Genomic DNA, 13,196 nt, shown 5'->3' with positions numbered 1-13,196 from the left:
GATTGCACTTATAGTTATTATTTATGAGCAAACATATATTTTACGTGAGTAAATGAACAATAAATGATATGAGGCAGTGAGCTACACTGTGGTCATTAATCATCTCCATCAGCACAGGATTGTTTCAGCATATCATATCAATAGTGGAGAAGCACGAAATGCTTTCAGCATCCTAAAATGCAAATGTCTGCTGTTAGCTTAATGTAACATGTATGCTAAACATGTCTGAATTTCCACTGAAGGCTACTGTACACAGAGGAGAGAACAGCTCTGCTTTTCTATTTGCTTGTGAAATGTTTTCATTATGAAAGTGTAAAGGACTATTTTTTCTTGTTTGTCAGAGCTCAGGAGAGTCATGCCTACAGGGGTGTCAGCGCCTCTGAAACTGGATTTGTGAAATTTTGGAGGAGTCTCTAAATTACTGACAATGCGCTGTCTTTTGTCCATGCACTACTTTTCTGCATCTTCCTTTTGTGTTGATAATGAATACAATTAGGTTGTTATCAGTGTATGACTCATGCATGAGGGTGATTCATCACTAATTTACTAATTCTGTTTTTGCCAAGCTTGGTTTTCCTTCTCAACCTTTTGTGAAACCGAAAATAAAATAGTTAACTAATGTACGAACCACAACATTCAAAACAAAGGTGTGCTGCATTTTACACAGGAGGGTGCATTAGTAAACTGCTCTCTCTATAGGAGCAATAATGGTAGTACTATTATTTCAGAAGTAATTAGCCTTTCTCTCCTCACGCTTCACAGAGGCAACAGCAGCTACTTTGTGTTTCTTGTTATTATTTGTATTCACATTAATAGAGATTGCAAAAATTCAGCGCTAAATCTAGCACACTAAAAAGATTGTGTCTGTTTTTTCTGGCTAAAAAAAGGGAAAAATGGAGAGGATCGTTAAAGCTATGCTATAGAGTATTTTCTATACCCCCATGCCAACATGCACAGATGGCAACTTGTCGTGAACAGCAACTGATTTAAGTTGAAAGTGTCACATCAAGGAGTAGCCATTACTGATAAACACCTGAGAATGTAGTTCAATCATGATCTAACACGGTCAGAAATTGCATTGTCGCTGCATTCAGATTGGTCCAACTCGTTTAAAGCAAAGACGGGCCCAACAGATCAGAGACTTCTTCAGTAACTAGATAAGGGCAGAGCCGAAACTACTTTTTACTACGTTTTCGATACAGACACATTTTAAAATAATACTAACTATATTATACACTTTGAAAAAAAACGAATACCTTTTAAATTGTTCAGTGAGGATTACAAAATATGCGTATTATACAAGCATGTATAATGCCTGCTTAAGTGATAAGACTAAGTGACTTGTAAAATGGACTATTACACAGCAAAATCTCCAGTGTTAAATTAACACTAGAGAGTGTCTATATGGGTCCACACCTCTGAGTGTTAAATACAACACTGTTGAGTGTTAAATTAACACTTTTGACAGTGTTATATGTTTAAAAGTAACCTAGTCAGTTTTGAAGATTAACAAAGACTAACACTGAGCAGTGCTGATTTTCTAACACTGGAAAATAACTCAAAATGTTAGAAATATTCCAGTGTTAGAAAATCAGCACTGCTCAGTGTTAGTCTTTGTTAATCTTCAAAACTGACTAGGTTACTTTTAAACATATAACACTGTCAAAAGTGTTAATTTAACACTCAACAGTGTTGTATTTAACACTCAGAGGTGTGGACCCATATAGACACTCTCTAGTGTTAATTTAACACTGGAGATTTTGCTGTGTACCATTCAGAGATCTGACACAATGTAAATAAAAATAAATAAATACAAAAATAATCAATTTCTTCCAGTAGTTATCCCAAAATATGAAAACAAAAATCACGTTTTCATTATAAAAATTCCTATTATACTTTTTTCAAGATGGAAAAAAGGTAGTTACCAAATCTGACTGTAATAATTTGAGTGTAATAAAATAATAACTACATACTGAGACAATAGCAAGAAAATAAAATTACATGTCTCCCTCCTAATTACATTTTACAATGAAAAGCTTCATCAGTGTGACAATGTTGCACATTGGGATTAAGTAATAGCAGTTTTTCATATTCATATTCACCATACAGTAACCATAAGTGTACAGTAGGCTGTTATTTTAGTTGATAATATTGCCTTAAGGCTGCACAAAGGCTACTAAGTGAGAAAACTAATTTGATTGATTTAATTAATTAATTAAATTGCTTATGATTTGCCCATGAATCTAATAATTTTAATGCTAAATACCCATAGTAGACCTACAAGCATTAGAAAATTGAAGGTTTAAAATTGTCACCAGGATTAATTCGTTGGCTACCACATAATTTTGTGATTTAGATATTTAACCAAAGACCAAAGTGTTGGAAGGACAGATGTCCCAGGATCTAAGGACTGGTCTGGAGAGCCAGTACCTGCAACCCTGTTGCCTTCACACTATGATTTAACACACCGCCTGAACACCAAGAGCCATTCTGTTGGGATATTCTGAATTTAAACTCTTAATAAAACACTCTAACTAAAATGAGTCTGCTATCATATCAGCCATGCATGTGAATGCCATCTCAGCTACGACACTTTGTCCACTGTGTGCTCAGATAGCGTGCAGTCTGCACAAACATAGTGTTTTCCATCTCTTCATAACAAACCCGAATCAATAACTGACTGCTCCTGTGTGAGGATAGCGAGGCGATGGTGTTGAACTGAATTAATTAATGCTTTAATTCTTGTGATGAGAATCTCAAATATGCCAGTCGAGTGAGAGAGAACCCAGGGCTTGAAGACTGCAGTGAAACAGTAGCGTAGTAATCGTCACACAACACATGGAAGACTTGCATAAAACAAATCAACAGTCTGCCTGCTGCTTGTTTGAATTGGAAAGTTCCTCCCCTTTAATCGTTTGAGTTAAAGAAGAACTGTGCCAACTGTGGATGTCATCTGTGATCATATCCATCCAGCAGATTTCATCCAGAGAAAGATCTCTCAACAACTAGTGACCAGATTGCCGTGTATATTCATCGCACCCTGGAGTCGATTCAAGTGATTTGAAGCTTTGAAGCAAATTCAGTGTGTTTTTTACAGAAATGCTTCTGTTTGGTCTCAGCAGCCGCTTGTGTGCTCTTCGTTCTGCAGAGATAAACAAGAGTTTAGAAATATCATGTACGCAAACTGTGGTTTAGAATTGCTCCTGCAGAAGAAAACAACATATGCTAATGTCAGGTATGAGTAATCACTTTCAGTATTCCAAGTGGCTGCATTAAAAATATATGTATTGGCATCGTTAAGTACAGGTAGAAGGTCTCAGTACTCATTAACAGACGTGTATCCAAGCCTAGCCTGAAATGTAAAAATACTGAATTTTTATATTGTAGGTCCTTCTTAACGAGGTCTTGGATCATTATAATTATAATACAGTTAGCAAATTTGATTCAGTGGTACAAGGATAAAGCAAATGACCAATTATATCAGGTAACCTGCTGCATACTCAAGGATAATCCACTGGCCAAAATACAAAGCATTGTACAACAATAAATAAATAACATAATTTAATGTTGACTAGAGACATTTTTAAACTTCGGATGGAACCAGCTGCTAATACCAATCTACTCTCTCTCACTGACAGGAGAAAACCTTTCTCATTACATTTCAAAATAAACATCACAAAGCGCTTCACAGCAAAAATAGCAGAGCATGAAAAAATTCAAAGCAAGTATGCAAGTATGATACAAATTATAAATGTAAAGTGATGATGATGATGATGATGATGATGATGATGATTATTATTTAAAGATTCAGCAAACACTCAACTTTAAAAAGTGATTTGAAGTTTCTGGCAACTTTGCAATGGTTCAGGCTTTACAGGGTAAAAGTACCGTGCACCCCAGGTTAGAACCCCCATGCAGCCCAAGCCTACCTCAGATATGTGCTATATATATATATATATATATATATATATATATATATATATATATATATATATATATATATATGCATGCATGCTCCCCGGGCGCTGCATTGGTGGCTGCCCACTGCACAACGGATGCTAATGTTTTTGTCACTTTTTATGGAATCAAACTTAAAGTAAGGTCAGTGCACGCTCATACTCTCTCCCGCACTCGAATGTTATCCACTGTTGATCTGCAGACAGCTGTTGTCAAGAACGTCGCACTTGCTTACATCACTGTCATGAGACATTCTCGCAAAAAATCACGGTTTTAGTAACGCAGTAACGCAGCGTTCCTTCGGGAAAGTAACGGTAATCTAATTACCGTTTTTGCAATAGTAATCCCTTACTTTACTCGTTACTTGAAAAAAGTAATCGGATTACAGTAACGCGTTACTTGGAGACTGGAGAGCGCAAAGTTAACATGAGTTGAAATAAAATGGAATTTTATTTCGTAACACACTACCCACTTGTGCACCACTTCAGCCTTCACTTCTTTACTTTTACAACCGCTACATTAAGGGTTCACTACTTACTGAATATTGGCACTGTAAGAATCATCCAATCAGAGGGCTATTTCTGGGGAGACTGGACTGTTTTTGCCCCGCCTGCCAAACTGTTTCTACCCCTCACTGGCTATTTCTTCAGATGCTGACAGAGGTCAAGATGGTTACTACTTATTATGTAAAACACTGAAAACACTGGCTTTGGATCACTCTGCATGCCATCTGCTGCTCCTACTGTCTATCAACTCTGGCCCTGCTGATGAAGCGGTGTGCTCCATTTTCTGTGAATTAATGGAGTTTTTAGCCTTTAAATGTGCTTTCTGAAGACTAGGCAAATATCTTTAGGGTCTGACAAAGGATCTGCTCTCATAGTGTCATACTGTCTTGTATCATTTTCCACTTGGAGTTTATGTAAGGGGTTTTCCATTGTTTATATGTTCTGCCGAGGTCATCAGCGCTAATGCCAACTATCCAACTCCTTTCATGTTAATCGCATACATTTATATGAATATGTCATGGATTATTTGACTGCAACGTCAAAAACTCTCCATGAGGGCATGCTGCCTCGTGGATTTGTCTCCTGTCTCATCAGGCAGCATCACAGATCCCTCTGCATTTTTGTGCCAGTAAAGCAAGATGCTGTCACCTTCTCCCTCCTCAAAGATTCACTGCAATCATTCTCAAAATAATCATTAGGCTCATTCTAAGACCCTCATTAGGACCCACACAAAGAGGTCAAGTCTGCTTGCGCTCTAATCAGAAGTGAAGTTTCATGCTCTGCTATAAAGCCAGATCACCTCCGATGAGACTCACGGAGGTTATTATGACCGTAATCAGACACAATAAAATGCCGTAATTGTTCCAAATTAAACCTGTCAAGTCCAGAGACGGACTGAATGGTGTAAACTGGCGTTGGTGACGTTTTGACAGCCCGCAGTGTTAAAAATGAAGTAGTGTGGCTGATGATGATGATGATGATGATGATAATGATAATAATAATAACAATAATAATAATAATAATAAGAAAATTTGATGATTGGATTATTTTAATTATGATGATGATGATGGAAGGGTTAGGGTTAAAAACAACAAGCACACCGCAAACTTTTAAAGAGAAAGATTTGTATTTCTTATATGTTCATTTTGTTTTTTAAAGATATTCAGTAATTGGTCAGAGGTTTTAAATCTCTATACAGTACTTTCTATATGATGACAAAGGCTTTTTGTTGATTTGCTGACCTTGAAGACCTTGGTGGATATAAGCCAAATTTTAATGGACTGTTTACACGACCCCATTCTACACCCCTGCAAAGTTTTATCATCATTTATTGAAAACATTTCGTGTTTTGAATGATTGTCTGCGTTTTTGAGCTACTGTATTGTGTTTACAGACAGAATGACACACACACACACACACACACACACACACACACACACACACACACACACACACACACACACACACACACACACACAGGCTACCAAAAACATAACCTCCCTGGCATTTTAATTTCCTCGTAGGAACCGATTCCAACCTGATGTCTCAGATGGTTTTGTTACAGAAAACCATCCTTGGAAACTGTTAAAACGTTGTACAGAAATTTAAAATGAAAATATAAATATCTGGCAGGTGCAGGTGCATGAACCATCTGTCCTTCACCGTTTACCCCGGATTATCTTCACTCGTTTAGAAAGTGAAGAAAGGAAAAAATAAGCTTTTTATCTAGCACAAATTTGTTGTAGCTAGCTATAAAGAGCCAATGTGTTCTTATAATGGATGTCACATTACATGCACCAGCCATGGCAATATTGACCAGCACATAACTGTAATGTTTGCTTTATCCATTTCATTCTATTTTCATTTGCGTTACAGGTTCACATTCACTTGTTCACTCTAAAACCTGCTTAGTTTTAGATGAGGGAAGGTGCTCAGTTAGGGTTAAGAAAAGATTATAGTTTTGGTTTAGACTCGTGGAAAAATGTTTCTAGAATTATATGCAGTCTTGTGAAAAAATAACTAAATCCCATGAGTCGATTTCACTTTAGGTAGCAGTAGAAGTAAATTGGAGTAATCATTTTTATTACTTTTTGGGGAAACTGTGCTCACTCGTCTTGGCATTGCTTCGATTCTTTGAAGTTTGCAGGCAATCATTTATTCACAGCTCTCTTAAAGTCCCTGATCATTCACTTTTTGACTTTGACTCGGCTTTCGCAGCATCTTGATTCTTCTTTTTCAGCCATGTAGTTGTAGATCGGCTACTGTGCTTAGGATTATTTCCCTGTACCATGATTTTATGTAAGTTTTAGAGGATAGCTAGCCTGACATTTGACCCTAGAGTACTTTGGTATACAGAGGAGTTCACGTTTGACTCAGTGACTGCAAGGTGCACAGGTCATGTGACTGGAAAACAGGCTTAAATCATCATCTCTGTGCTGACAATTAAAATTAGCTGAGTTGAAATATGCTGTGTTAGGTTTTCTCCAAACATGGAGCTTTGTCATGGTGCATTATGTCCAAGCATCTCCGCTTTGATCTCATCTGTCCAAAGGACATTGTTGAATAAATCTTGCTGCCATATTCTTTTTAGAGAGAAGCTTTCTCCTTGAAACCTTTCCAGATAAACTGTATTTCTTCAGTCTTTTTCTAGTTGTTGTGAAGTTTAGCATCATGCTAACTAAGCTCTGTAGAGTTTGGGATGTGCTGGGGTTTTAAAACTCTTGGGGTTTTTTTGCAGCTTCTCTGAGATAAGTATGCTGGGATGTTCAGTCCTGGGAACATTGTGTTGACCAGATCACCAAACTACCCAAACTGCAGCATTTAAAGAGGTGCTGACAATCAGTCAATCAAGTGCACTTGACTAGAAGCACATGGCTGCTACTTACTGTCTTCATTCCTAAAGAAGCAGGAAGGATGCACTTAGTTTTTCACAGGACTGCAAAGTCCTTTAGTTATTTTTACAGCGAGAAAAAATAAAATCAAAAATATCAGTCCTCCCATAATACCCCCAGCATAACTATGTCCCTTTAACAATTACATTTTACTTTCAACAGAAAAAGATCTATAGGTAAGTGTAACATCATGTTATAAGACCTTGTCCCAAAAAATGGTAAATGGCCTGTATTTGTATAGTGCTTTACTAGTCCCTAAGGACCCCAAAGCGCTTTACAGTCATCCACAGATTCACACACTGGTGATGGCAGCTACATTGAAGCCACAGCCACCCTGGGGCGCACTGACAGAGGTGAGGCTGCCGGACACTGGCGCCACCGGGCCCTCTGACCACCACCAGTAGGCAATGGGTGAAATGTCTTGCCCAAGGACACAACGACCGAGACTGTCCAAGCCGGGGCTCGAACCGGCAACCTTCCGACTACAAGGCGAACTCCCAACTCTTGAGCCACGATCGCCCTGAATGACAAGGAACAAAAAGGAACAAATGAAAGCAAAGCCACTTCTGTCTCTTCTTCTTTGATTTTAGACCATCCTTTTCTAAATAAGTGGAATTCCTCTTTAAGTTTAATGGTGTAGAAAATGTGCATCATTATGCCATTATTGTGTTTAGTTGTTTGGTTCCACTGAGTATTAGCATATTCACTGTTGGGCATAAAGCGGTATAAATAAGACGATGTCAGTGAGATTTTTCTCAGCTTGAATAGTTTTATAGAAAAATAACAGATGTCAGAGTTTTAAACGAGCAATTTTTGGGCGCCGATTACTGAACTGTGATAAAACTGCAGCGCACATCTGCAGCTCGACAGGCCTCTGCGTTTGCCTTGTTACTTCTCTCTCTGCCTCATTCAGGTGTGCAGGCTTTTTAAACAAAACTAGTTAAAGTATAGCTTATCAATCTATACATCCATGCAAAAACGCTGGAATAATCAGCTATGGAGCAAAGCCTTTTTAGCCTCTACAGTGGAAATGTTTGTGACACCAGTTGCTGATTTGTAGCACCGCCCTCCATCTATGAGCAGGTGGTGGCGGTGAATTATTTCCCCATTAATGCACGCTGATCACACGTGTGGAATAGAAAGCTACAGCTCCTCTGCAAATGGACTCATTATCTATTTAATTCACTGCTTTCTTTCATGGCTGTGGATAAAGCCAGCAGCAGCACTCTAACTCCAAGTTTTTTTTTTCTTTATTTCAGGGATCTGAACCAGTCAAACCTTTAATTAAATCACACCCTCAGATCTAGCTGCTTCACTGTGTTTTAACAACATGCCTGCTCACAAGTCAGTGTATATGACTGCATTGAAATTCAGCTGACCACTTCCTCTGCTCTTCACATCCTGTCAACAATCCACTTAGTAACTCCCATGAGAAGCTTGTAGAAAAGTCAAGGTGCCCCACCAAAAACAACAACACCTTGACTTTCACATAATGCAGGAGGAGCTGTTATCACTCATTCCCATATTTATTTATATTTCATGTACATTTTCTGCTCCTATACTGGAAAATAGTTTTGAAATTTACCATTGTAAGGTATGCACAGTATCTGCACACCTTATATGCAAATACTGTGCTGGTAAACACCTCTGTGTGTCCCTGGGTTGCGGTGGCATGTAGAGTCTTTATATACAGTTGTGGTAAGAAGTTTGCACACACGGGCATGAAAATTAGATTGGAGTTTCTCTAATCCACACTCGGTCAAAAACGTACATATGCCCTCAAATATATACATATACTCACTTCAGTCTTTTAATGAGTGGTGCTGAAGGTTCTATAATGCCATTCAACTTGCCAAGGCCAAGGCCTGTTAACATCTCATTAGTATTCATGATAGACTGCAACTGATAAGTTCTCTTTGCAGCATAAAGAGCATTTATTTGACAACCCTCATTGGATTTAACTCAGAAAAATAAATAAAGCTGAATATGTGATTAACAAGCGTGTGTCACGGCCAAGCAGCCAAACACAAGGAAATGGACTCGGATGCGGACACTACTCAGTTACGCAGGAACTGTGAGCAAAGTTAACTTTATTACAGAATTCAAAGAGCAAGACTAAATGCACAAGGATGCTGAACACATCTAAACACATCTAAGAAAGGCAAGACAGAATATTTAATACGTTACGGGAGGCAGAATTAGCATTGCCTCGCTGAAACAAAAACAACTTAACTCCTTGAGGGGATAAATACTGTGAGCGGGCACTCAGCCGCAATACTATGAACGCAATACTATGAACGCAATACTACTTCTTCTTTCACGAAGATACTAAGAACAGAAATATGCTGTTAATCTACGAGCAGAATTCAGGCGCTTTAAAGTCACACATAGAGAGACACCACAAACTGACGGACTGAACTATCCAAACTAAAAGTGGAATGCTGAGTTATCACTGGGTTACCAGGGGAGTGGGGTCCGTGAGGGAGTCTTGGGGCTGTCGTGGACCGGAGGGGGGAACCTGACACCGGGTAACATCCGGAGCAGGAACCGTGAGATGAAGGCAGGGAAAAGAGATCTTACAGTCATTGGATGCAGGCGAAAACAAAGCGTGGAAGGGGGGGTAGTGGTCCGGGTGCGAGAACAGGTGAGTCCAGGAAGAAGCTCCGTTAATTTCCGAGGCCAAGCGGGGGGGCAGGCAGGTAAAGAGCTATGGAGAAGCTGCGAGCTGACCAGCGGATAAACAGCAGCTGTGACAGTAGAAAGCACTGACGTCCAGGAGATAGTGATTTAGTAGATGTTCTGGCGGGGAGTGCATGAGAACGCTGGTCATAAAAAGCCCGCAACCTGATTACTCGCAGTTGAGGTGATGACAAGGAGGCGCGGCGGCTCCGCCCCGAGGTGGAATCACCAGCACGTGGGGCGGAGCCGCACTAACCCGGACCATGACAGCGTGTTACCCTATGAGTGTGGTGTCCCTCTATTCTCACTCAGATTCAGCATTTTGTCATCATGTCCAAATCCAAAATACCAAGATAGTGAAAGGTGATGTCACAGTGACTACAGCCATCTTTGGTATATAGTCTGTGTGCTGTACTGGTAATCAGTTAGCATTTTTGTTGCCGTGCAACAGTAGTGGAAAATTATGAGGACAGAACAAATAACCTTTGCTGAATTTGATTTGAAGACTTTTGAATTACGCAGTATATTTTTAACCATCAGTACCCACGTTCCCACAATCTGTCTGATTCCATTCATTTGTTCAGCATCCGGTGCACTACTCTAATGCTTCAGAGACATTTTATTCAATAAGATCAAAAATCTGGAACAACAGAAAGAAGGGAGGAAATACATGAATAATTAATGAAAACCATGAAAGCTTTCAAATTAAATTAAACGAGTTTATTAAAATGATTTTTTATAAAACATGTTGCTATCAGCCTTAAAAAAATAATTTTGAACAGTCACTGTGTGTGTGTGTGTGTGTGTGTGTGTGTGTGTGTGTGTGTGTGTGTGTGTGTGTGTGTGTGTATATACACATAGTGTGTGTGTGCCTATTCAACAGCCTTCCTCGGGGGAAACAACCGCTGATTGAGGGAGAAACAATCAGCGAGAGCCTTGTTATGTGGAACCCTGCCATCAGACTTGCAAATAATCACAGCAGCTAATTGATTAAATTCAACAAACTCACATGTCCTCACACATGGCACAGGGTCTCCATCCTCATGTCAGCAGCGTGCTCCCAGGATTTCCCCAAACAATATTCCGCCGATAAAGCCGCGTCACTTGTCACAGCGATTTTCATCACCTTGCTAATTTGCAATCGATGAAGTGACAAAGTGTACGTCTGATGGCTGCTCCAATAAACAGCGATGCAGATCTTACTAAACAAGCCACTGTCTGACGTTTGGACTCATGTCTCATACACCCAGTGGAAGGAGCAACGGCTGATTTGTACTTGAAGTACTTTGATCACAGATTTACATCTTTTAATGTGTCACCTTTAGCAGCACATGTCTGTACACACTTATTTTAGCTCTGTTTTGTTCCTCACCACCTCCTGAGGGAAATGTCTGACCGCGTCTGTCTGCCGCTTGGCATTAAGCAGGTAGAGTGCAGTATATTTTTAAGGCTTTTTCACTGAATTGGAGCCAAAAACATTGTTACGAGAGCAGTGAAAGAAAACTAAAAGGGCCAAGTTGTGTGCCAGAAAATGTGCTTTTGTCAAACTCAGATGAAAAGTTTTAAAGAAAGCATTCAGATGTATTCATCAAACTCAAAAATATATTCTGCTTTAATGTCTTCAGCTGAAGCTACTTGTCAGACTCTGTGAAAGAGCAGAAAATGCTTTTATTCAAAGCTTTAAAAATAACTTTGAAAGTTTTGCTTGTCGAGACCTGTATGTAAAGCCGGTGCTATAAACAGTTTTTAAGAAGGTCAAAGCTAATACACACCGGGTGCAGCCACTCAAAGTTTTTAGATTTTAGAAATTTGGAAGTAGACGAGGCTCCAAAGGCAAGAACAACTGCCAAGAACCTGACCTGACCGTTGCACCGAGCTTTCTCCTAGAAGAGGTGTTAGTAACTACACTTATCCAGACACGATTCTTTTATCCAAGTGTACAAAAAACAAGATCAGCTTAGAGCCCAAAGAATTGAAGAGAGCCATTGGGGGACACTGCAGCCAAGATCAGCTCAATTCAATTCAGTTTTATTTATATAGCGCCAAATTACAACAACAGTCGCCTCAAGGTGCTTTATATTGTAAGGCAGACCCTACAATAACACATACAGAGAAAAAACCCAACAATCATATGACCCCTTATGAGCAAGCACATTGGTGACAGTGGGAAGGAAAAACTCCCTTTTAACAGGAAGAAACCTCCGACAGAACCAGGCTCAGGGAGGGGCGGGGCCATCTGCTGCGACCGGTTGGGGAGCGAGAAGGAAGACTGAAGGATAAAAGACATGCTGTGGAAGAGAGACAGACATTAATACCAAGTATGATTCAAGATGAATATGCTGTAACCCTTCTGCAGGTGAAGGCTAATCTTGTTGCCTCTGGCCCACTCAGGCGAGGCTTACAGGTTAAACATGTGTGGAAAGCTTCCCAACAAAGGAAGCACTCAGGCCACCTCACTAAAAGACTATCAGGAGTAGCATAATATGTGTTAGTGCTTCATCAATTTCAGCTTGCAGCAAAGAATCTTTGATGGGGTGGCTGTAGCTCAGGTGGTAGAGCAGGTCATCTACTAATTGGAAGGTTGGTGGTTTGATCCCTGTCTGCTCCAGTCTGCATGCCAAATATCCTCGGGCAAAATACTAACGTCAAGTTGCTCTCTGATGCAGTGTTAATGTTAGATAGAAAGCAGTGCCTGTGTGAATGAGGCGAGCTGTGCAAAGCTCTTTGAATGTCAAAAAAGGCGCTATAGAAGAACCGGTCCAAGCACCTGAGCTATAAATGTGAAGGGGCTTCTCTTTCATGACTTTAAATCTGTAAACTGAAAATGTAAATTGAACACAAGTTCAAAAACACTTGATGTGATTATGAACTTGTTTGAGGTTTCAGATGTCAGTTAAAACATATTTTGTAGATTATGCTCACCATTGCAGTCAAAAAGGACAAGAAAGCAGTATGTGCTGTTTGCATTGTGGGTTCTTTGTGACTAACAAGCCCTGTCATGTCAATTGTGATATCTGGTTTGAAAAAATATGGCAAATATGTTTAAGTCCAGGATTCAAAACAGTAGTAGGAGTTGTCACTGTGCCTGGATCCATCTTTTATATACAGTGTATGTTTTCGACCACCGTGTCTTTGTACTGACCTAATCTTAGCTCTTCACCTC

At 39.6% G+C, this 13,196-nt stretch overlaps 1 protein-coding gene across 1 annotated transcript in view; it reads left to right on the top strand.

The window, feature by feature from the left end:
- Positions 1-13,196, top strand: part of doc2b (double C2-like domains, beta) — a 185,171-nt gene that overhangs the window by 120,510 nt on the left and 51,465 nt on the right. The window lies entirely within an intron of this gene.

Source organism: Rhamphochromis sp. 'chilingali', assembly GCF_963969265.1.
Source record: "Rhamphochromis sp. 'chilingali' genome assembly, chromosome: 19".
Taxonomy (NCBI): domain Eukaryota; kingdom Metazoa; phylum Chordata; class Actinopteri; order Cichliformes; family Cichlidae; genus Rhamphochromis; species Rhamphochromis sp. 'chilingali'.
Note: the sequence above shows the minus strand (reverse complement) of the source record. Positions and strands in the feature narration are given on the sequence as shown.